The sequence below is a fragment of the Procambarus clarkii genome, chromosome 12 (genome assembly GCF_040958095.1).
Source record: "Procambarus clarkii isolate CNS0578487 chromosome 12, FALCON_Pclarkii_2.0, whole genome shotgun sequence".
Classification (NCBI taxonomy): Eukaryota; Metazoa; Arthropoda; class Malacostraca; order Decapoda; family Cambaridae; genus Procambarus; species Procambarus clarkii.
This window is the reverse complement of record NC_091161.1, coordinates 4,214,952-4,236,217: the sequence shown is the minus strand read 5'-3', so window position 1 is coordinate 4,236,217 and position 21,266 is coordinate 4,214,952. Positions and strand designations below refer to the sequence as shown.

General features: G+C 47.9%; 1 long non-coding RNA gene across 1 annotated transcript in view; it reads right to left on the bottom strand.

Annotated features, from left to right (window-relative positions):
• Nucleotides 1-5,224: 5,224 nt before the first annotated feature.
• The window catches only part of LOC123753761 (uncharacterized), a 166,069-nt gene continuing 150,027 nt past the window's right edge, over nucleotides 5,225-21,266 (bottom strand). The window contains exon 4 of the long non-coding RNA XR_011228162.1: nucleotides 5,225-8,544. This is a non-coding gene — a long non-coding RNA (uncharacterized lncRNA). The remainder of the gene's footprint in view (nucleotides 8,545-21,266) is intronic.

Below are 21,266 nucleotides of genomic sequence, written 5' to 3'. Positions count from 1 at the left end.
ACCATGGTGTTATTGCACATAAAATGTGTTCAAAAGGAATTAACGGGAAAATAGGCATATGGATCTACAATTTCCTGACTAACAGAACCCAATGTGTAATAGTCAACAAAATAAAATCCAGCCCATCAACCGTGAAGAGCTCAGTCCCCCAGGGTACTGTGCTTGCTCCAGTACTTTTACTCATCCTCATATCGGACATAGACCAGAACACAACCTATAGCACTGTATCATCCTTTGTGATGACACTAGGATTTTCGTGAGAGTTGGCAACATAGAGGACACGGCAAACCTCCAATCAGATGTAGATCAGGTCTTTCTATGGGCTACAGAAAATAATATGGTGTTTAACGAGGATAAGTTCCAGCTCATGCGCTACGGAAAAATTGAAAATATAAAAACAGAAACCACGTACAAAACTCAGGCAAATCATAACATAGAACGAAAAGGCAATGTAAAGGATCTGGGTGTACTCATGTCGGAAGACCTTACCTTTAAAGAACACAATAAAGTAGCCGTCACAACTGCAAGAAAAATGACTGGTTGGATAACAAGAACTTTTCACACTAGAGATGCTATACCGATGATGATACTTTTCAAAACGCTTGTGCTCTCTAGAGTGGAGAACTGCTGCACAATGACAGCCCCTTTCAAAGCTGGAGAAATTGCTGACCTGGAGAGCGTGCAGAGATCCTTTACTGCTAGAATCCACTCAGTAAAACATCTAAATTACTGGGACCGACTAAAGAGCCTAAATCTGTACTCCCTTGAGCGCAGGCGGGAGAGATACATAATAATTTACACGTGGAAAATAATTGAGGGGCTGGTCCCAAACCTGCACACAGAAATAACATCACATGTGACCAGGAGGCATGGCAGGATGTGCAGAATACCCCCGTTGAAAAGCAGAGGTGCAACAGGTACTCTGAGAGAGAACTATCAACATCAGAGGCCCGCAACTGTTCAACACGCTTCCACTACACATAAGGGGCATAACTGGCCGACCCCTCACTGTGTCCAAGAGAGAACTGGATAAGCACCTCCAAAGGATACCTGATCAACCAGGCTGTGACTCATACGTCAGGCTGCGAGCAGCCGCGTCCAACAGCCTGGTTGATCAGTCCAGCAACCAGGAGGCCTGGTCAACGACTGTGCCGCGGGGACACTAAGCCCCGGAAGCACCTCAAGGTAACCTCAAGGTAAGGTAACACACACACTGTTGTGTCCTCCAGGAACTCACTCAACGTCCCAAAATAAACGCGTCGTCTCCGTGTTCTGTCCTCTGCAGGTCCGTGCTCCTCCACAACGTCTTGTAGGGTTGGAGTCGGTCTCCCGGCCGTCGACTTCTCCCAGCTACGGCTAACAACCTACTTCTCGGCTGCAGTCGTCCGGATTCCCAATTAGTTTCTTCTTTCACTGCTTCACGGTGGATTGGCCCAGCCGCTACGTCGTCACTGTGAAGCTATCAGACGTCCCAGACGACACTGCCTAGACTTAACCTGCACAGCACCTGACCCTGGAGCACTTGATGCTCAATATTCCGTCAATTCACTCTTCGGTCCACACATGGAATGAAGGAAGACCTCTCGGCGTACTTGCAGACTACGGGTGACGCGTAAGATCCACGGGATCGGGGTACAACTGTCAAACTGACAGGACCAACCTTCACACATCCGTCCACCTTGACGTTTCGTGTCAGACTGATTCCCTCACGGAGGATCGGCCCAGCCACTACGTCATCACTGTGAAGCTATCAGACGTCCCATACGTCACTGCCTAGACTTCACCTGCACAACACCTGTCCCGGGAGCACTTGTTGCTCAATATTCCATCAATTCCCTCTCTGGTCAAACACATGAACGAAGGAAGACCCCACAGGTGCTGGCAGACCACTGGTGATGCGTAACTCCTCCAGAGATGGGGTAAACTATCCAACTGACAGGACCCCCCCAGCACACGTCCGACCTCCTTGGTGTGCTATCTCAGACTGGTGGCGCCAGAGTGGCGGGATGACCGGACCCCCCCTGCCTTCGTGACATCATATTTGCCATGGGAGGTTTTCATTGGCTCCCTGTCCCACGTCGCTGTCGGTGACCAATCTGGTGTCACTGACGTCACACAGTTTTGGCAACAAAACAGAGGGGCCAGCGCCATATTGGCTCCCTAAAGGGCCTATACCACAGGCCAAAATACTCTTCTTTTACGAATTTCTCGCCAACGCGAGAACATTACACTCCCCCACATATATCAAACTGCTGCCCGTAATGAACAGAACGCTCGGGCAAAGTGGATATGACTCTTACAGCAGGCGTGGGAGAAATATCAGGGGGGGAACGCTGTCACAATATGTGTGTGTGTGTATGTATATGAATGTGTATAAAGTATATATGGAAGCTGATCAGAATTACATTTCACCTTTGTAAATGCACATTACTGCCAAAATGCCAAAACATTCTGGCCAAAGGAGGAGCAAGGTCGGGGCCTAATGCAGCGGAGGCTGCAGAGCCTGGTCTTCCAACATGGACCGACTCAGGGGCTTGGTTGCCAACCCCACGAGCCTGAGAAGGTAAAGGAGAAACAAAATTTAACATGAGGACGAAAAAGAAACATTCATTCACAAATGTGCCCCCACACCTACCATGGAGGCACAGTTAGAGGCAGGACACCCAACAAGAAGCTATTGCTGATCATACCGTGGCCTCCTAGGGCTGTGTCGTGAGTATACGCCCCACAAACGCCACCTTGAGAACCGTCAGTCTGTCGAGATCGTGTTCAGTGATGAAAGGAGGATTGACAATAAAAGGTTCCCCTCGCTCTCGACTTTGGGTACTACAGTTCTACGGGTGCAAGAATATGCCTCCTCAAGCACCCAGGCGTCAAAATAGAAGAAGTCCAAAGGAATAACCAAAACAAGCAAAAGGTCGGCAGGAAACGACAAGCAGATAGGAGAAGAGGGGGGGAGAAAAACGAAACAGAAGGGAAAGGAAAAGTTGTTCAGCACAATTAGAGAGGATAGCAGCAGGAGCACAAGGCTACAAAAGGGCAGAGGAGTGTCCCAAGGAGCATTACACTCCAGCAGCCGCCCACTAAGCCCCCCTCATGGCATCAATGAGCTGAACAAGGAGGGGGGGGTGGGGAGGCAGAAGAGTAAGCAGGACAGCCATAATTGCGTTTAGACAGCATGAGAAAGGAATGTAAAGAGAGCAGCATGCGCCTTTCAGCTCCCCAGGAAGTATGGGACAAGACCTTAAGTAAGTTAAGGGCTTTGAAGCATTCAACTCGAAGGTAAGAGATAAGGGGTGATTAAGACAAGCAAATATCAAAGATTAACCCAAAAAGTTTAACAGAATCCTTTATAAAAGAGGATTACTATAAAGAGGACAAAGTGGGGTCGAAGAACGACCTGCTTCCGAGTAAAGGTCATAGCACAAGTCTTAGTTGGAGAGAACTTGAAGCCATGATTGGTGGACCAGGACGACATGGCATCAATCGCAAGTTGAAGCCGCCATTGGAGAAAAGGCGAGTCATCACCTAGACAGCAGAGGGTAAGATCATCAACATAAGAGATCCGAGAAAATGCCAGAGGGATGGGAGGAAAGAAGACCATTGAGGGTTACCAGGAAAATAGTACTGCTCAGAACACAACCTTGAGGTACACCTTCATATTGCTGAAAAGAGGCAGAGAGGTTCCCTTAGAATCTCATTCTAAGGGAACGACAAGAGAGGAAGATCTTGAGTTAGAGAGGGAGATTGCCATCAAGGCCAAAAGAACAGAGTTGGAACAGAATGTGGTATCTCCAGGTGGTGTCATACGCCTTTTCCAGGTCAAAAAGGACTGCAACCATGAAGGTCTTCACAGCAAAGGTAGTACAAACATAGACCTCTAAGTTCAGGAGGACATCAGTCATGCAGCAACACTTGCGAAAGCCAAATTGAGAAGGAGAGAGAGGGTTCCAAGAACCATATCAGACAGACACTGACCATACATTTAAAGAGGTTGCAGACACAACTCGTTAAAGCAATGGAGCGAAAGTCTTTAGGGAATGACCACTGAGAACTAGGTTTTCAAATAGGAAGAATAACCCCCTCAAGTCAGTCCTCGGGAACTGAAGACAACTCCCAGACACTGTTATAAACATTCAGTAAATACTGAAATATGTATGGAGGGAGATGTCAAAGTATTACATAATGAATATCATCTGTACCCGCCGCTGTAGAACCACAGAAGGCCAGGGCAGACTAGAGTTCTGAGAGAGAGAGAGGAGCGTTATAGAGAAGATGAAGAGGTGTTTGAAAATCTAAGTGACAAGATTCAAGAAGAGGCTTAAGAGTAAGGAAAGGCGGAAGATGAGAATCGGAGCTAACAGTTGAAAAGTGTGAACCCAGTTCGGTTTTGACCGAGACCGGATCTGCCACAATAGAACCACAGAGGTGAAGAACTGGCAAGACATCTGGAAAAAACTTACCCACTACCTTGCAGATTTCCTCCCAGATCAGGGGCAGAGGGGTGTTAGACATAATAGTGGATATGAAAGATCTCCAACTCTCACTCTTAGTCGTACAGATGGCCCTACGGGCCACCACACTTGACTTCTGGCGCAAAAGCAAAGAATCAGGCGTCCATCAACAACGGTGTTTCTTCCAGGCCGCAGGCTTACAGTGGACAGCCTGAGCACAGGGAGCATTCGACCAGGAACACACTTCTGTGCGCCCCAGGAGGTAGAGCGAGGAACAGAGCTGAGGGCAGCATCAAAAACTGTGTCATGAAAGGAGGAGGGGGGCTCGGGAAAGAGGAAAATCAGAGAGGTCGGAACGAGTAACACAAAGGTAAAGAGGTTCCAAACAGCCTTGTCAAACTTCCACCTAGGGAAAGAGAGGGGAGGGTGAGAAGAAAAGTGAGAAGGATGGGGAAAAGGTCACTGTTATGTAGGTCATCAAGAACCCACCAGGTGAAGTCCATATAAAGAGAAGATGAGCAGAAAGTTCAATACAGGAAATGGTGGGAATCAACATGAGTGGGTTCACCAGAATTCACTAGTTATAAAGGAAGAGAAGTGAGCACAAATGGTTCAAGAAGGCGTCCCCGAATGTTTGTCAGAATATCTCCCCAGAGGGTATGCTGACAGTTAAAATCATCCAAAAGGAGCACAGGCTCTGGTAAAGAGTCCAACAAGTGTTTAGGATCATGAAGAGAAAGCGTAAAATTTGAGGGGAAATAAACGAAACAGACTGTATACCATTTACTCACAAAGATACAGACCACAAAACACTGAATGGGTGACTGAAAAAGTTGAGGGATGAAGGGAATATCAAGACAGATCAAGAGAGCAGTAGAGTTATGCGCAGTAAAAGCTGGAAGGAAAAAGAGAAAGTAATAACCACGCCAAGTAAGTTTTATTGTTTTCTTTTGGGAGGGAGGTCTTTGGTTGTTCTACCTCTTCCCCTCACTTCATTACACACACAAATTACAATAGCGTGATGCTTCAATGAACAAATCCACAAGGGCCGTGACGAGGATTCGAACCTACGTCAGAAGAGGTAGAACGGCCTATTGACATAGCTAGAGTGCATGGAGGGAGCTGTGTAAAGCCCTGGTTTGTGTCTCGGAGACGCTGCAGGATTCAAGTAAGTTCAGTAAAACTTCTGGTTTCAACTCTTTTTACCATGTCGTAGCTCAGTCGATAAGGCAGCGTCTGGGATGATCTCGGACATAGGTTCAAATCCTCGTCATGGTCCTTGTGGATTTGTTCATTGATGCATCACGCTATTGTGATTTCTGTGTGTTTTTGACAATATTCAAATGACTCTTATGCTGTATGAATCCTAATGTGCGTTATTAGATTCGATTTTTGTGAAAAGTCTTTTTGACACTCTGAACAGTGATATGGTTTCTCTCCTGTATGAATCCTCATGTGTATTCTTAGATATGATTTTTGTGAAAAGTCTTTTTGACATTCTGAACAGTGAAATGGTTTCTCTCCTGTATGAATCCTCATGTGTGTTTTTAGAACTGATTTTCGTGAAAAGTTTTTTTGACATTCTGAACAGTGATATGGTTTCTCTCCTGTATGAATCCTCATGTGTGTTATTAGATTTGATTTAAATGAAAAATCTTTTTGACATTCTGAACAGTGATATGGTTTCTCTCCTGTATGAATCCTCATGTGTGTTATTAGACTTGATTTAAGTGAAAAATCTTTTTGACATTCTGAACAGTGATATGGTTTCTCTCCTGTATGAATCCTCATGTGTGTTATTATATCCGATTTTTGAGTAAAGTTTTTTTGACATACTGAACAGTGATATGGTTTCTCTCCTGCATGAATCCTCATGTGTTTTATTAGAGATAATTTGTGTGAAAAGTCTTTTTGACATACTGAACAGTGATATGGTTTCTCTCCTGTATGAATCCTCGTGTGTGTTATTAGATTTGATTTAAATGAAAAATCTTTTTGACATTCTGAACAGTGATATGGTTTCTCTCCTGTATGAATCCTCATGTGTGTTATTATATCCGATTTTCGTGAAAAGTCTTTTTGACACACTGAACAGTGATATGGTTTCTTTCCTGTATGAATCCTTGTGTGTGTGTTATTAGCCATAATTTATTTTTAAAGTCTTTCAGACACATTCTACAGTGATATGACTTTTCTCCTGAATGGTCACTTATATAAATTTTGATATTTTTGTAAGTAGTTTAGACAATGTATTTACTTTTTTTCTCTAAATGTTTTGTATGCTATTATGTGAGATGTTTTCATAATATAATTTTGAACATTCAACACTGATGACATTTTTCTTTTGAATAAATATTTGTACAGTTTTCTTGATTGTATAAACCTTTACAGCTATTTGATCCAAAAAGCAAGTATTATCTAATGAAATATTCTACATTTCATTAGTTAAGTCTTGTAGACAATTATTATTAGTATTTGTCTCCTTTATAAATTGTTGTGTTCTTTATAAATCTTAGTAATATATTTGATATATTTTAAATGCATGAGCTTTTATTTATTACTAAAGCAAATATTGTTAAGAGATGCCAAAAACACTTGGACTGTCGGATACATAAATAATTCAAGTAACTACATAGCAATCAGTATAGAGTAACCAGAATAGAGCACACAGCTTATAGTGTTAACTCTGTTGTCAACAGATGGCACTCAATATCAGATAAGCAATTGGAATAATCTAATTAACTTTTGTAGGAATATAAAGTAATTTAATTACTTGTCAAAGACACAAGAGAATGGAAAAAAGTTACAATATGTAAACCACTGGTATTATTCATAAATAGTAAGATAATATTGTACTTATTATATTATAAAATGTGCTAGACATAAAATATACTGTACAATATTTCCTGTGAATCAGCAAGTGTAAAAGCAAACATACAAATCTACGTCTCCACATGCGTTCACCAGCAGGAAAGTTAGTGTCCGTGTATAACTTTGTAAACATTACAAACAAATCCTGTGGCAATTTTTTTTTTTAAGATTTAGCAAAATGTCTTTGCATAGGAAAACTAAATATATTATAAATTTATTTATAATTATACTGTTTTATCATACTGTACATACAGCAACAGCAGAGAGGGATGGTTTATTATAAATACAGCCACAGTATTAAGATGTTTCACTACAGAACCTTATTACAAATATGACCACAGAATTTGGGATGTTTAATTATAAACATAACCACAGAACTGATGGATGTCTTATTATAAATATAACCACAGCACAAGAGTCAGGTACAGTGGACCCTCATGTGGTTTGTCATTTGCAAACATATATGTATGTGATTTTTACAAGAACTTACTGATCCAATGTACCATGCACATTGTTATTTTTAAATCCCCTATACATTAATGTAAATATGTAAATAAATAAATAAATTCTGAGCATTAAGAACACTGATATATTATCTTATTTGGAGAGCCTTTTGAGCTTAAGAGCAAATTACCTAAGAAAAAATTCATAATTACTATACAGTATAAAGATTATTTATTTTAAATGCTTTCTCAACATTTACAATGGCTCACATAGGAGAAACAGTATGTAATGTTTTAAAACTGAAAATATATATTAAACTTTTTTATATTAGAACCTGATAATAAAAATAATTAATTTGAAAATCTTAAAATGTTTTCTTGCCAAACAATAGTATTAAAAACAATACTGTACCACATACACAATGAACTAATAAATACTGAGATTTTAAAATTAATGATACACCAAATTTAATTTAAATACACATTTCCTTTGTTACCATAGTACATGAGATGTTAATAATGCATGACATATTGATAATACATGTAGTCATTCACATGAGTGTGCTGAAGACAGTCTTACCCATCTACATGTAGTATTTCTTACACCATGTGTTTCATAATACTGCTGACAACATGTATGCAGTATATCTGACACTGTGTGTGGATGCTGACACTGCAGGTATTATTCAATACCACTGGGTCCTGACACTGCAGGTATTATTCAATGCCACTGGTTTCTGGCACTGCAGGTATTATTCTTCTGGTGACCGTAGGAGCTGTGAAAGAAAGGATTGAGAGATTACCAAGTCGTTTTAAGTCAACAAATACCAAATACAGAATCTTTTAAAGCTAGTAAAGATTTCCCAAATAGGATTTTTTTTTAATAATTCCAATACTATAATGGTTCTTTCTCCAAATAAAACAAAGATATACAGTATAGGTAAAATATATCAGCCAGCAGACTTCAAACAGGTACAAATCCCTGCGCACAGGAATCTTAGCAGATACAGTATATGGAAAATGGCAAACATAATTCCAATCTACAAAAATGGTATCCAAAAAGACCCTCTAAATTATAAACCCGTAACATTAACAAGTATGGTAGTTAAAACATTAGAAAAAAATAGCTAACACCAAATGGGTTGATCCATTGTTGTTAACACAACAATGGGTAGAACACCTGGAGAATACAATAATGACATCATAATGGACAGACGGTATGGTTTTCGAACAGGAAGATCCTGTGTAACAAATCTACTTACTTTTTATGAATCACAGAGATTCTACAGGAAAGAGATGGTTGGCCAACTATATCTGGACCTAAAAGACCAGCATTGATGTAATGAAATGCCATCTTCTGGGTGAGACCAGAGGCTCCCTGGAGCTATCCGGGCTGATATGAGTGAATTAGACCGTGGCATCAGCCAAGTGAATGGAGTTCTTAGGCCTAACAGGGACCACAAACCAGAGCCTAGGCCCCCCTCAGAGAGGCACGAGGAGCAATGGCCTATAGAAAGCCTCGTGAGGTTGGAAGCATTCTATGTCTGCCATCGACCAAGACAGGCACCAAAGAAAGGTAGGTACCCCAAAGCAAACCCTATCTGATTAAAAAAACCAGCGTTGAATGTAATGAAACGCCATTTTCTGGGTGAGTCCCGGAGGCTCCCCGGAGCTATCCATGGCTGATATGGATACCCTAACTATTTTGCATCAGTCGATGTGGGTGGCGTTCTAGGCCTACCGGGGACCATGAGCCAGAACCTGGCCCCCCTCAGAGGCATGGGGAGCAATGGCCCATAGAATTGCACATGTGATTTGGAGCATTCTACATCTGCCATCGACCGGGACAGGCACCCAGAAAGGTAAGCGCCACAAAACAAACCCTTATTCTGGTTAACAACAAAAATCGACAAACGAGTGGACAGAACTCCAGAAAAAATAAACTAACAAGCATGACGTCACACGAGCCTCGCCGCCGCATGTCTGCGCAACTCCCCCCTCCCGGGAGGGGGAAGGGGGAGCCCCAGACCCCCCGCGCCGGTGATCCCTGCCCCAGTTCTGAGGCTGGATATCAAAACCGCGAAAAAAACGCCGACCGGAGGGCGGGAGGGTGCCGGGAAGCCTCTGGGACTCGCCCAGAAAATGGTGTTTCATTACATTCAACGCTGGTTTTCTGGGGGGCGCTCCTACGGCTCCCCGGAGCTTATTCACCAAAGACTACCTAAGAAAACAAGGGGACATACCCGGGAGGCGGTCGGTGAACCACACCTCAACACGAAGTTGAGACAACCCAAGGACCCCTCCGGAAAGCAGCAGGCACATCATTCGCCAGAAAAACGGAGAACAGCTGCAGACGAAGAGACCTATGACCACGACCACAGGAGCCAAAAACCACTGCGCCTGAGAAGAGCATGAAGCTCTGCCACACGACCCCCAGAGGCCAATGCCAACATAAAAAGAGAGCCGAGGCAAAACAAACCTGAACCGAAGGAGCCACAACAACCAAGGAGAAGAAAAACAGGAGAGCACCCGGTCCAAAGACCAGAATGGTACAGGCAGTGCATGAGCAGGCCGGAGGTGAAACAATGCACGAGACAGCCTGCGAAACGGCACAGAAGGAACATCGATACCGAAAGCTAGCAGCAGAAACCAAGGTGCCAGACCCAGGAACGGTCCCAAGTGCCTCTACATCCTCCGCAAGCCAATCCTATGACAGCCCCAGGAGGGAAAAGAAAATGCAGGACCAAAACCAAAATGCCACAAGCATGCAAGTCCACCGCCACAAGTGCAGCCGACAGAGAAGGAACCCGCATAAGGAGCCGCCCCGCACCAACATCCCGCAGAAGGGCAGGAGTGAAAAGACTCATTAAGAGGAGCAAAATCGCCCCCAGGAAAACGAGTAGCGCCGAGACAGCGCTAAGAGAAGAGATATGAACAAAAGAACAAGGCCAAACACCCAGAAACTGCCTGGAATAGGACCCACAAGCCCTAGAAAAGACCGGAGGGAAGCTCAACCGAATGACGACAGACGTACCAGAAAACGGGAAGGAGCAAAACCGTCCCGAACCTTCGAGAACAAAACGAAGCACACACAAAGGACGAAGGCACAAAAACCCCATCACACCCGAGACCAAAAGTCATGCAGAAACCCCAAGAAGAGGGGGACATGACGGAAGAAGGCCCGTCCCGGAAAAAAGGGGCGAAGACCGTAGAAAAGCACCCACCGACAGGACGGAAGAAATGGGCACAATGGACAAGGAAACCGAGCCCAGGGAGGGGCCGACGCCCACAAAGCACGTGCGGAAAGGGGGGAACAGAAAAACCCCACACCACAAAACTGCAAGCCCCGCCCAGAGGGGTAGAAATACCCCGGCGGGGACCAACGGGGCCTGAGGTCCCTCACGTTAGCCCCGCCCCCCCCCCAGCCCCAGGAACCCACCCTGCAGGCCCTGGGGCCGAGCTGTCCCCCCTAAGCCCCAGCGTCAAGAAAAACCCCGGGGCAGCCGTGAAAAACACTAAGGAAGGAAGCCCACTAGGCTCTGGAACTTGAACCAAAATCGGAGGATAGGAGAGGGGCGAGACGAAGACCCCAAGCTCATCCCCAGCCAGCTCAACGAGGCGAGGACAACGAGGACAGGACAGAGAATCCAAGGAACATGGAAAAACCAGGCCCGGCACAGCAAGACCGGCAAGGAAGGAGGGCCCCAGAAGGAGCACGGAAGGGCCGAACAAAATGCCACAACCAACCCCGACACGCAGCCGCAGTACCAAAACCGCAGCAGAACGTCACCACACTCCCCGAGGAAGCGACAGAGAAGATAAAGATAAATCGGAACATGAGTGGCACACAAGGGGACACAGGCGGAAACCGAGCACCCAACTGAGCCACAGGGACGGTAGAAGAAACGTGTGCAGTGGAACAGGCAATCGAAGGAACACATTAGGCAGCCCAACTAGGGCTGTCCCCATACACAGCCCCAAGAGCAGAATTGAGAGCGCCCATGAAGCACAGAATCCGCTCGACAGGCGAACGACAGGGGAGAGGCGGAACCAAAGAGCCAGAACCCAATCCTGCAAGCACAAGGAGGCGAGCACAAGGAGGCGAGCACAAAACACCCTCCACACAGGAAAACGTACCACCGAACAGGCACCCCCACTGTTGCACCATGGAACAAGGTGGAGGCGGGGCCCCGAACTCCAGCAATGTTAGACAAGCATAGGAGAGGGGCAGGAGCCATCTCAGAAGGGCCAAGAGGCCACCCGCAGACACCCGTGAACCGAGGAAGGAATCAGGTGGAGAGAACAAGAGCTGCCCTGTATGGGCTAATAGCCCTGCAGTAGGCACCTCGGGTGGTACGGTCCACGTTCTCAAGTATGTATGTACACTCATTCCTACTTCCAAAAACAAAAACAGCGTCAGGACGAAGGAGACGCCATACTGCACCAACCCACCTGCAGAACATAGGCTCTGAAGGGCCATGACGCAAGCCTATGAGTCCGTAGCCGCCGGAGGCGGCCAGGGCGCCCATGCTGGAGAGGAGGAGGGGAGCAGCGAAGGAGGCTCCCCACCCTAGAATGCAGGGAAAAAACCTTGTGACTTCTCCACAGCGGCACTCCAGAACACCCCCAAAGCAACGGGGCACGGATTGGATTAAGAAAAGAGCGAGAGGCGAAGCCCCCTGAGAGAAATGGATGCAGAACAACACGTGTGCACACCGCCTGGAGCCAAAACAAACTCCCACTGCGCATGCGCAGGACGCGAAAGAAAAGTAGCCCAACAAGGCGAGAAGTAGCCCAACCGGCGACAAGCAGCCCAACCGGCGGCAAGGAGCCCAAACCGGCGGCAAGGAGCCCAAACCGGCGGCAAGGAGCCCAAACCGCTACAAGGAACCCAAACCGGCGACAAGGAGCCCAAACCGCTACAAGGAGCCCAAACTGCTACAAGGAGCCCAAACCGCTACAAGGAGCCCAAACCGCTACAAGGAGCCCAAACTGCTACAAAGGAGCGCAAACCGCTACAAAGGAGCGCAAACAGCTACAAGGAGCCCAAACCGCTACAAGGAGCCCAAACTGCTACAAAGGAGCGCAAACCGCTACAAAGGAGCGCAAACTGCTACAAAGGAGCCCAAACAGCTACAAGGAGCCCAAACAGCTACAAGGAGCCCAAACAGCTACAAGGAACCCAAACAGCTACAAGGAACCAGTATGGAGGCAAATTCCGGGACACACAGGAGGTAAGCCGCAAAGGCCAACCGCACCACAGGCGAAGAGATGCGGGTAGCCGAAAACCTCCGGAAGACGGAACCGAAAAACCACAGAGACACAGAACCGATCCGGGGAGGAGCAGAACCCAAGCCCAAATCGTACGCAGAAGGGGGAAAGAAAACCCCACTCCTCGCAACAGTAAGCCCTGCTCAGGACGGAAATCCAGGCGGGGTGCAATGGAGCCCAAGGCCCCCTCTCCCCAACCCCAGGAGCCTCTACAACAGGCCCCAGGGCCGAGTCGCCCTCCAAAGCCCCGGCCCCACAAGAAAAAGCCGGGGCAGCCGAGAGAACTGGAAGAGAAGGGGCCCACTGGTCAGACCCCGGAGCATCGGCCGGAGGAACAGACTCAAATGCCTCCGCAGCTACCCCGGACGAGGCAACCCCTGAAACTGCCCAAGTCTCAGAACCTCTAACCCCGCCCCGACCCCGAAGCCTGCAGATGCGTAGGGGCCGGAAGCAGGAGGGAGAAAAACAAGGAGGAGTGGAAGGAACCAAGGCCGAAGCGACCAAAACCCCAAAGTCTGGGTCCCTACACAAAGCGGGGCAGCATCGGGGCATCCAGGGAAGCAACAAACCTGAGCGCGTTGCAACAACCTACCTTGCAACGCGCGAGCTGCCTGCAGCCACGGGAATTCATCAGCAGACTGGGTGAATGGAGTCACGAACAAGCAACAAAGCTCGCAGGACTCATGGTCGAATGTGTCACCGACCCAACAGGCAGCATGACGGAGGCAAAAAACAAGGAGTCACCCTAAGACAAAGGGACAGAGCAACCCTCAACTCGCACAAAGCGAGAAGGGACGCAAGGGTCTCCACTATCGAACCCGAGAGCCCCCAGGGGGGGGGGGTTCCCAGGGCTCCTAGACTGGGTCTGCTAAGGGTTATCCAAGGCAGGGCACTGCCAACTGGCGCCCCAAACTACCAAGCAAACTGCTAAAGCTGAACCCACGGGACGTGTCCACCCGTGAGGGCGAAGCAGGGGGGTGCCACCACACAAACAAACCTAACATAAAGTGGGGGGGGGGAACACAAGGCAGACCCCCCTACCAGGCAAAAACAAATATAAAAGAAAAACCACACAAGTGGACAACGTACCCGGAGGGAACAGAGCCGGCCGCTGTCATAGGTGAAAACTAGCTACGCAGTACCCTGCGCCCCACCAGTGCTATAACTACCATGTACCCCAAGGTAAACAAGGGAGGAAAACCCCCAAACACTCGGGGCGGCTAAACGCCAAGCAGCAAAAAGCCAACAGAGGTAGACCCAAGGTGATTTGTGGAAGGCAACCCCAAGCCCCAAGGGTGGTACTTACAGGGCACTCAGGGAAGGTGACCTCAAGCACATGCAGGCCGAGTACCTGAGAATACTACTCCCAGCTCACACGACCACCGTAGGAGCAGCACTGCAAAGAAGTCACAGCACTGAGACAAGACCGGAGCTGGAGCCACACGACCGTACATTATTCCATCAGCCGAGGAATTGGGGCGGGGATCGCCGGCGCAGGGGTCTGGGGCTCCCCCTTCCCCCTCCCGGGGAGGGGGGAGTTGCGCAGACATGCGGTGCGGCTCGTGTGACGTCATGCTTGTTAGTTTGTTTTCCTGGGGGAGTTCTGTCCACTCGTTTGTCGATTTTTGTTGTTAACCAGAATAGGGGTTTGTTTTGTGGCGCTTACCTTTCTGGGTGCCTGTCCCGGTCGATGGCAGATACAGAATGCTCCAAAACACATGTGCAATTCTATGGGCCATTGCTCCCCATGCCTCTGAGGGGGGCCAGGTTCTGGCTCATGGTCCCCGGTAGGCCTAGAACGCCACCCACATCGACTGATGCAAAATAGTTAGGGTATCCATATCAGCCATGGATAGCTCCGGGGAGCCGTAGGGGCTCCCTCCAGAAATTGCTACTGAAAGCCAAACTGTTGAGAAGAACTCTCCAAGCTAAAAACGAACAAACGAGCATGATGTCACAACCATCTCCGTGCCACTGTCAGTGCAGCTCCCCACTTGTGCAGAAGGGGAAAGGGGGAGCTCCAGACCTCCCACACCGGCTATCACCCCCAAGTTCAGAGGCTGGATGTCAAAAACTGTGAAAAACCTCTGACCGGAGGAAGGGAGGGTTGCCGGGAAGACTCCGGGTCTAACCCCAAAAATGGTGGTTCATTACATTCAACGCTAGTTTTCTGGGGGAGCCCCTTTGGCTCCCTGGAGCTACTTAACCAAAGATAAAAACAAGAGGGACTTTCCCGGGAGGAGGTCGCCACTCGCTCCAGGGGCACCATCCAAGCGCCCGCTTCCAAGAGAAGCCGGACCTGGGACAAAGAAGTCATCCGAAAGCAGGAGCAATAGACCCAGAGGTTCAGATGGAACAAGTCCAGAATGTACCGCAAGTCCGCACAGTCTCGTTTCAGAACCGGAAACAGGCGGGAAACTGACCTGAGGGATGAGGACTTTTGTCCACACCCAAGCAAACCCACTCCAAGATGACCCAACAGAGAGAGAGAGAGCCTGCCCTGCCAGCTCCAAGCCCCCCGAAGAAGGAGGGGCCACCGAATGCCACTGCAAGCCGCATGAAGAGACCCGAAAAGCCGACAAATCGTGGGACCAGGCGTGAGCAAACTGCACGAACCTCTCCCCCCCAATTGCCTCGTCAATAGGATGACCAACGAAAGGGCCAAAGCCCCTTATGAAAAGCCGATAGATGAGCAGAGCAATTACCGCTCCAACCAGACGTCGTCGGCCCGGAAGGCTGTTTCGACTCTGAAAATGGCACCACTGGCATACCACGACAAGAGGAACCTCGAGCCCTGGGGCATGACCCTTTTGGGAAGAAACCCCACGGGCCCCCCTAAGAACCAAAAAGTCCAACATGGGACGACAACTAGAAACCTCCGTTTGCAGAAACTGCACCACCGCATACTCTGCAAACAGAAAGGACAAAATGGGCATAGAAAACCTAAGAGCCAGAGCTCAAGCGGATTCTAAGGATTGAGCGAGCACCGCCTGATGGCACCCAAAACGAGAAGCAAAAAACAGAGACACTGCCTCCCTCAGGATCGGCACAAACAGCTTCAACAAGGCAGCCGATGCCCGCACCACTGCGACCAACGCACCAGAACTAGGAATCAGCAACCAACGCCTCCATGTCCTCCTTAAGCCAATCCGAAGACAGCTTGAGAAGGGAAAAGAAACGCAAGACCGAAGCCTAATGGTCACGGATGAGTAAGTCCTCAGGAACCAGGGCAGCCGAAAGGAAGGGAACCTGCACGCGAAGCTACACAGGCCGACATCCCAAAGAAGGACAGGGATGAACAAACAAGCAGTGAAGCGTTCAATCTCGCCCCCCCCCCCCCGGGTAAATTTGAACAACTGTCAGGGCCTCTCGCCACTGAAGCATGTGGGACTGACAGAATGTATGCCATACCGCCATTGAAAATACAGGCTATTTTGCCAAAGAGGACGACTCCGGAACCTCGTAACGCACCCAGTAAGGAAAGGAAAAACCAATCACAAATGAGGCAGGATCCATTATCGAGGCACAATCCAGGTCGCGCAAGAGATGGCCTCGAGCCACAATGGCCTCCTGCACCTAATGGGGCACGATGCGGGAAGCCGAAAACCTCCGGAAGTGAGGGACAGAAGTACCAGAGGGATCCCGGGGAGGTGTTGATGCTATATCAAAATCGTATAGGGAGGGAGGGGATAAGAAAACCCCACCCCCCTGCAACAACAAGCCTCGCTCATAGGGTACCAACACCCAAGCGGGGTCAAATGGAGCCCAAGCCCCCAAAGTCAACACCCAGAAGAGTCCACCGGAAAAGTTGGAACAAACAGGGCCCATTGGTCACACCCAGAAGCACCGGCTGGAGAAAAAGGCTCGAATGCCTCCGTCATCACACCAGAAGGAGCATCCCCTGAAACTGCCCGAATCTCACCACCAACTAAACCCTGCCCTGACTCTGAAACCCTTAAACACTTCAAAACTGGGTGCAGAGGGTCGAAGAACAGCAGGGGAAGGACAAGGGAGGCATGGACGAAACAAAGTTGAGGCGATAACAACCCCAAGTTCGAATCCCTATATGCAAAACTGGGCAGGCTCGGGGCATCCGGGTTAGTAACCAACCCAGCGCACTGCAGCAACCTAAAACATGCAAGCAACGCCGAAGTTGCCTGCACCTGAGTATTAAGATCAGTGGATTGGATGAACTGGAGTACAAGCAAGGAACACCACTCGCAGGACTCCGGGTCAAAGGTGTCACGGACCCAACAGGCAGCATGAGGGAGGCACAAATTGGTGATTGTCATCCTGAGACAAGGGGACAGAGCAACCCTCAAACTCACACGAAGTGAGATGGGACCCAGAGGATGCATCCATCGGACCACGGAGCCCTAAAGGGGGTTTCCAGGGCCCTTACATGCTCTGCTAAGGGAAGCCCAGGCAAGATACTGATAACTGGCACCCCAAACTATCCAGCGAACTACTAACAGTTGAACCCTCGGGACGTGTACACTCACAGGGACCTAGTAGGACCACCAATTTATATAGAAGGGGTACCAACACCAAGGGGCAGACCCCCACCAGGCAGGAAACAAAAATAAAAGAAAACCCCTGCATGAGGAACAACGACCCGGTGAAAACTAGCTGCACAGTGCCTTGCGCCCCTACCAGTGACAAAACAAGTGGTGCAAGAAACACCCCAGCTGACACCAAGGCAATTAAGCAATTACCGAGAAGCAAAAGATTCTACAGAGGCAGACCCCAAGCGACTTGTGGAAGATAACCCCAAGCCACAAGGGCAATACCTACCGGGCACCTAGGGAAAGGAACCCTAGGCATATGCAGCCCCAAGTACTTGTGAAATTACTCCTGGTTCACACACCACCACAAGGCACAGCACTGGAAATGACTTGAGCTCGATCAGGGCATTAGTCAATGGAGTTCAGCCTACCGGGGACCATGAACTAGAACCTGGCCCTCTCAGAGAGGTACAGGGAGGAATGGCCCTGGAAAACACCCCATAGTTGGGGGTTTTCCTTATCTGCCATCCAATGGGGTTAGGCACCCAGAAAAGTAGGCATAACAAAACAGACCCCACATGGTAAGAAAACTGCAACCAAAAACCTGAGAGGCAAAACACCCAACCAGTCCCAAGTTAACAAGGGAAACAAGCAAACATCACACTTTGCCGTCGCACCACTCGTAAGCACAGCCATCCCCTCCCCGAGAGGGTGATGGGGGAGCCCCGGACCCCTTGTGCCGGCTACCTAGCAATCCAGTTCGGAAGCTAAGCATCCAAACAATGCGAAAAAAAACATCGGCAGGAGGGAGGGAGGGAGGGTGACTGGGAGCCTCCAGGGATCACTGAGAACTTTTCGACCTCCAAAAGCACTGCGCCCGAATATTGACCCAAGAAATGGCAAACACGGCAGCCAAAGCAGCAAACTTCCTAACGTCATGGGCGTGCGGACAGATAGCAGGCTGGTTAGACTTAACCACCATGCTGTACGGCCATAATAAAGGACTATTCTGTGGTGAGCCGAAAATAAATTCTGCGCAAAAAATTATTTTCTCTTATATTGTTAAATTGTAGCCTCTGATCACGGCAAAATAAAATTAAATATTGTATGTGACATACTATAGCCATGATGGAGCTGAGAAGTTGAGCAAATTATGGGCGCTGAGCGATAAAGCTCTCAGGGTCACTAGCAGACGCCACCTCACTCCCTCTTTCACCAACACCTCACTCGGCAACATTCCTTCTCCCAACATACTCCTTTTGCTGTTATTACACTATATATACACACACATCATATACAGTGTAAGAATCTACATTTGTTTTCAACATAGCGAACCACTAAGCTGGTATGCTGAGTCCAGACAACAACAGGTTGCCACGCAGAATCAGTAGACGACGCTACCTCCCTCCCTCCCTCACCAAGATTACTCCTCCCACCATACTGCGAACAAGGCTAATTATCACCACAATCCTGCTATTATCAGAATCCTGGTCACTAAATCCTGTAAATTAATCATATTCCACAAGTTTATTCCGTTAAGGAACATGAGAATTCATTTCAACATTCTAAGATGGACCAAACAATGGTAGGGTGCTATGGCTACCTGCATAGTGCTGTGAACATCTTGAACAGAACATGAGAACATAAGAATAACGGTAACTGCAGAAGGCCTATTGGCCCATATGAGGCAGCTCCTATTTATAACCTCCCACTCATATACATGTCCAACCTATCCCACAAGAGCATTGTGTTCACTGATATCTGGAAATTGTACACAGTCTTTATCACAGTCAGACTCCTCTCTATTACTATCATGGCTAAATAATACCAGTTACATATATATATTTTGACAATTTTAGGCGATGCTGTGGTCACAAGCTGAACAGCGATGCTGTTAGCTCATGCTGTACTCACCTAATTGTGCTTGCGGGGGTCGAGCTCTGGCTCTATGGTCCCGCCTCTCAACCGTCAATCAACAGGTGTACAGGTTCCTGAGCCTATTGGGCTCTATCATATCTACACTTGAAACTGTGTATGGAGTAAGCTTCCACCACCTCACTTCCTAATGCATTCCATTTGTCAACCATTCTGACACTAAAAATGTTCTTTCTAATATCTCTGTGGCTTATTTGGGCACTCAGTTTCCACCTGTGTCCCCTAGTGTGTGTGCCCCTTGTGTTAAATAGCCTGTCTTTATCTACATTATCAATTCCCTTGAGAATCTTGAATGTGGTGATCATGTCCTCCCTAACTCTTGTGTCTTCCAGCGAAGTGAGGTTTAATTCCCGTAGCCTCTCCTCGTAGCTCATACCTCTCAGCTCGGGTGCTAGTCTGGTGGCAAACTGTGTGCCAACCATGGTTGCTAACTCAGTACTGAGGCTCTCACACTTAAGAATGTTGCCAACGATTTTCTTTTAAAATGGGGTCTGTTTAAAGGAGTCCTGAGACACAGGATGTGAGCCTCGTATACCCGCAAAAGTTTTGAATCGCTCCCTATACCTAAGAGCGCCACTTTGCGCACCCCCGATCTAACCCCCAATCTGGTGCTCTGCGTACCCCCAATCTAATGCCTCAAGGCACTCTGCACAGTGCGCTGGTTAACCCTTAAATTGCACAACACTTTATATGACATGTTGAGTAATTGACGCATGGCTGCGCAATATGACGTTTTGGAGTACTACCCGCTATTTAAACTGAAGTTTGAATAAAAATAATATAACTCCATAAAAAATATGGAGTACTATTTAAACGGCCCACAGATACAAGGGGTTCCCATCACCTTCTGCAGGGCTCTTGTAAACAGACGCCATTTAAAAAAAAAAATTGTCGGCAACATTCCCGGGTGTGGGGGCTGAGTGAGCCACCAGGGCTGGCACAAGCAGCATGAGCTCACAACACTGCTGTTCAGCTTGTGACCACAGCTTCACCTAAAAATGTCAAAAATACAGTATATGTAACTGGGATTATTTAGCAATGATAGTATTACAGATGATCCCCTGACTGTGATAAAAATTACCAGGATTTTGACAATAGCAGGATTGGTGTGATAATTTGTGCTGTGCTGTGAGATGAGTAAAGTTACGGGTAGGAGGTCTGAAGCATCGACTGCCGAATCTGTTTGGCCACCTGTTGCTGTCTGCACTTACTATATCAGCATAGTGGTTTACTATGGTGAACAAAACATGCAGATACTTATATATGACGTCTGTACATAGTGAATAAAAGCAAAAACAGTATAGTGGGAGGAGAATTTTGGTGAAGGAGTGAGTGGCAGCCAGTGGCTGGCTGGTGTGCCGGCCACTCCTTGCTGCGTTTTGACTCAGCTTACCAACTTAGTGGTTTGTTATGGTAAACACATATGTAGATACAGTATCGACTCTATTTAACAGTCTCTTATTTACCAATCTGCCAGTTCCATTGACCGGTTTGTGAGATCCGGTATCTGGAACCTCATATACCGGTCTGGCGGTCGATATTGGGTTTGTTTCGGTATCGGCGGGCCCTCACATGGCAATGGGCCACCGACCCTGAAGGTATTGAGGGAGGGATGGGCGGTAGTGATTGATGGAAGGAGGCATTGAGGGGGAGAGGCAGGGAGGGATAGAAGCAGTGAGGGAGGGAGAGTGTTGGTGGTGAGGCAGGGAGAGCGTTGGTGGTGGTGGTGAGGGAGGGAGTGTGTTGGTGGTAGTGAGGGTGTTGGTGGTGGTGAGGGAGGCAGAGGG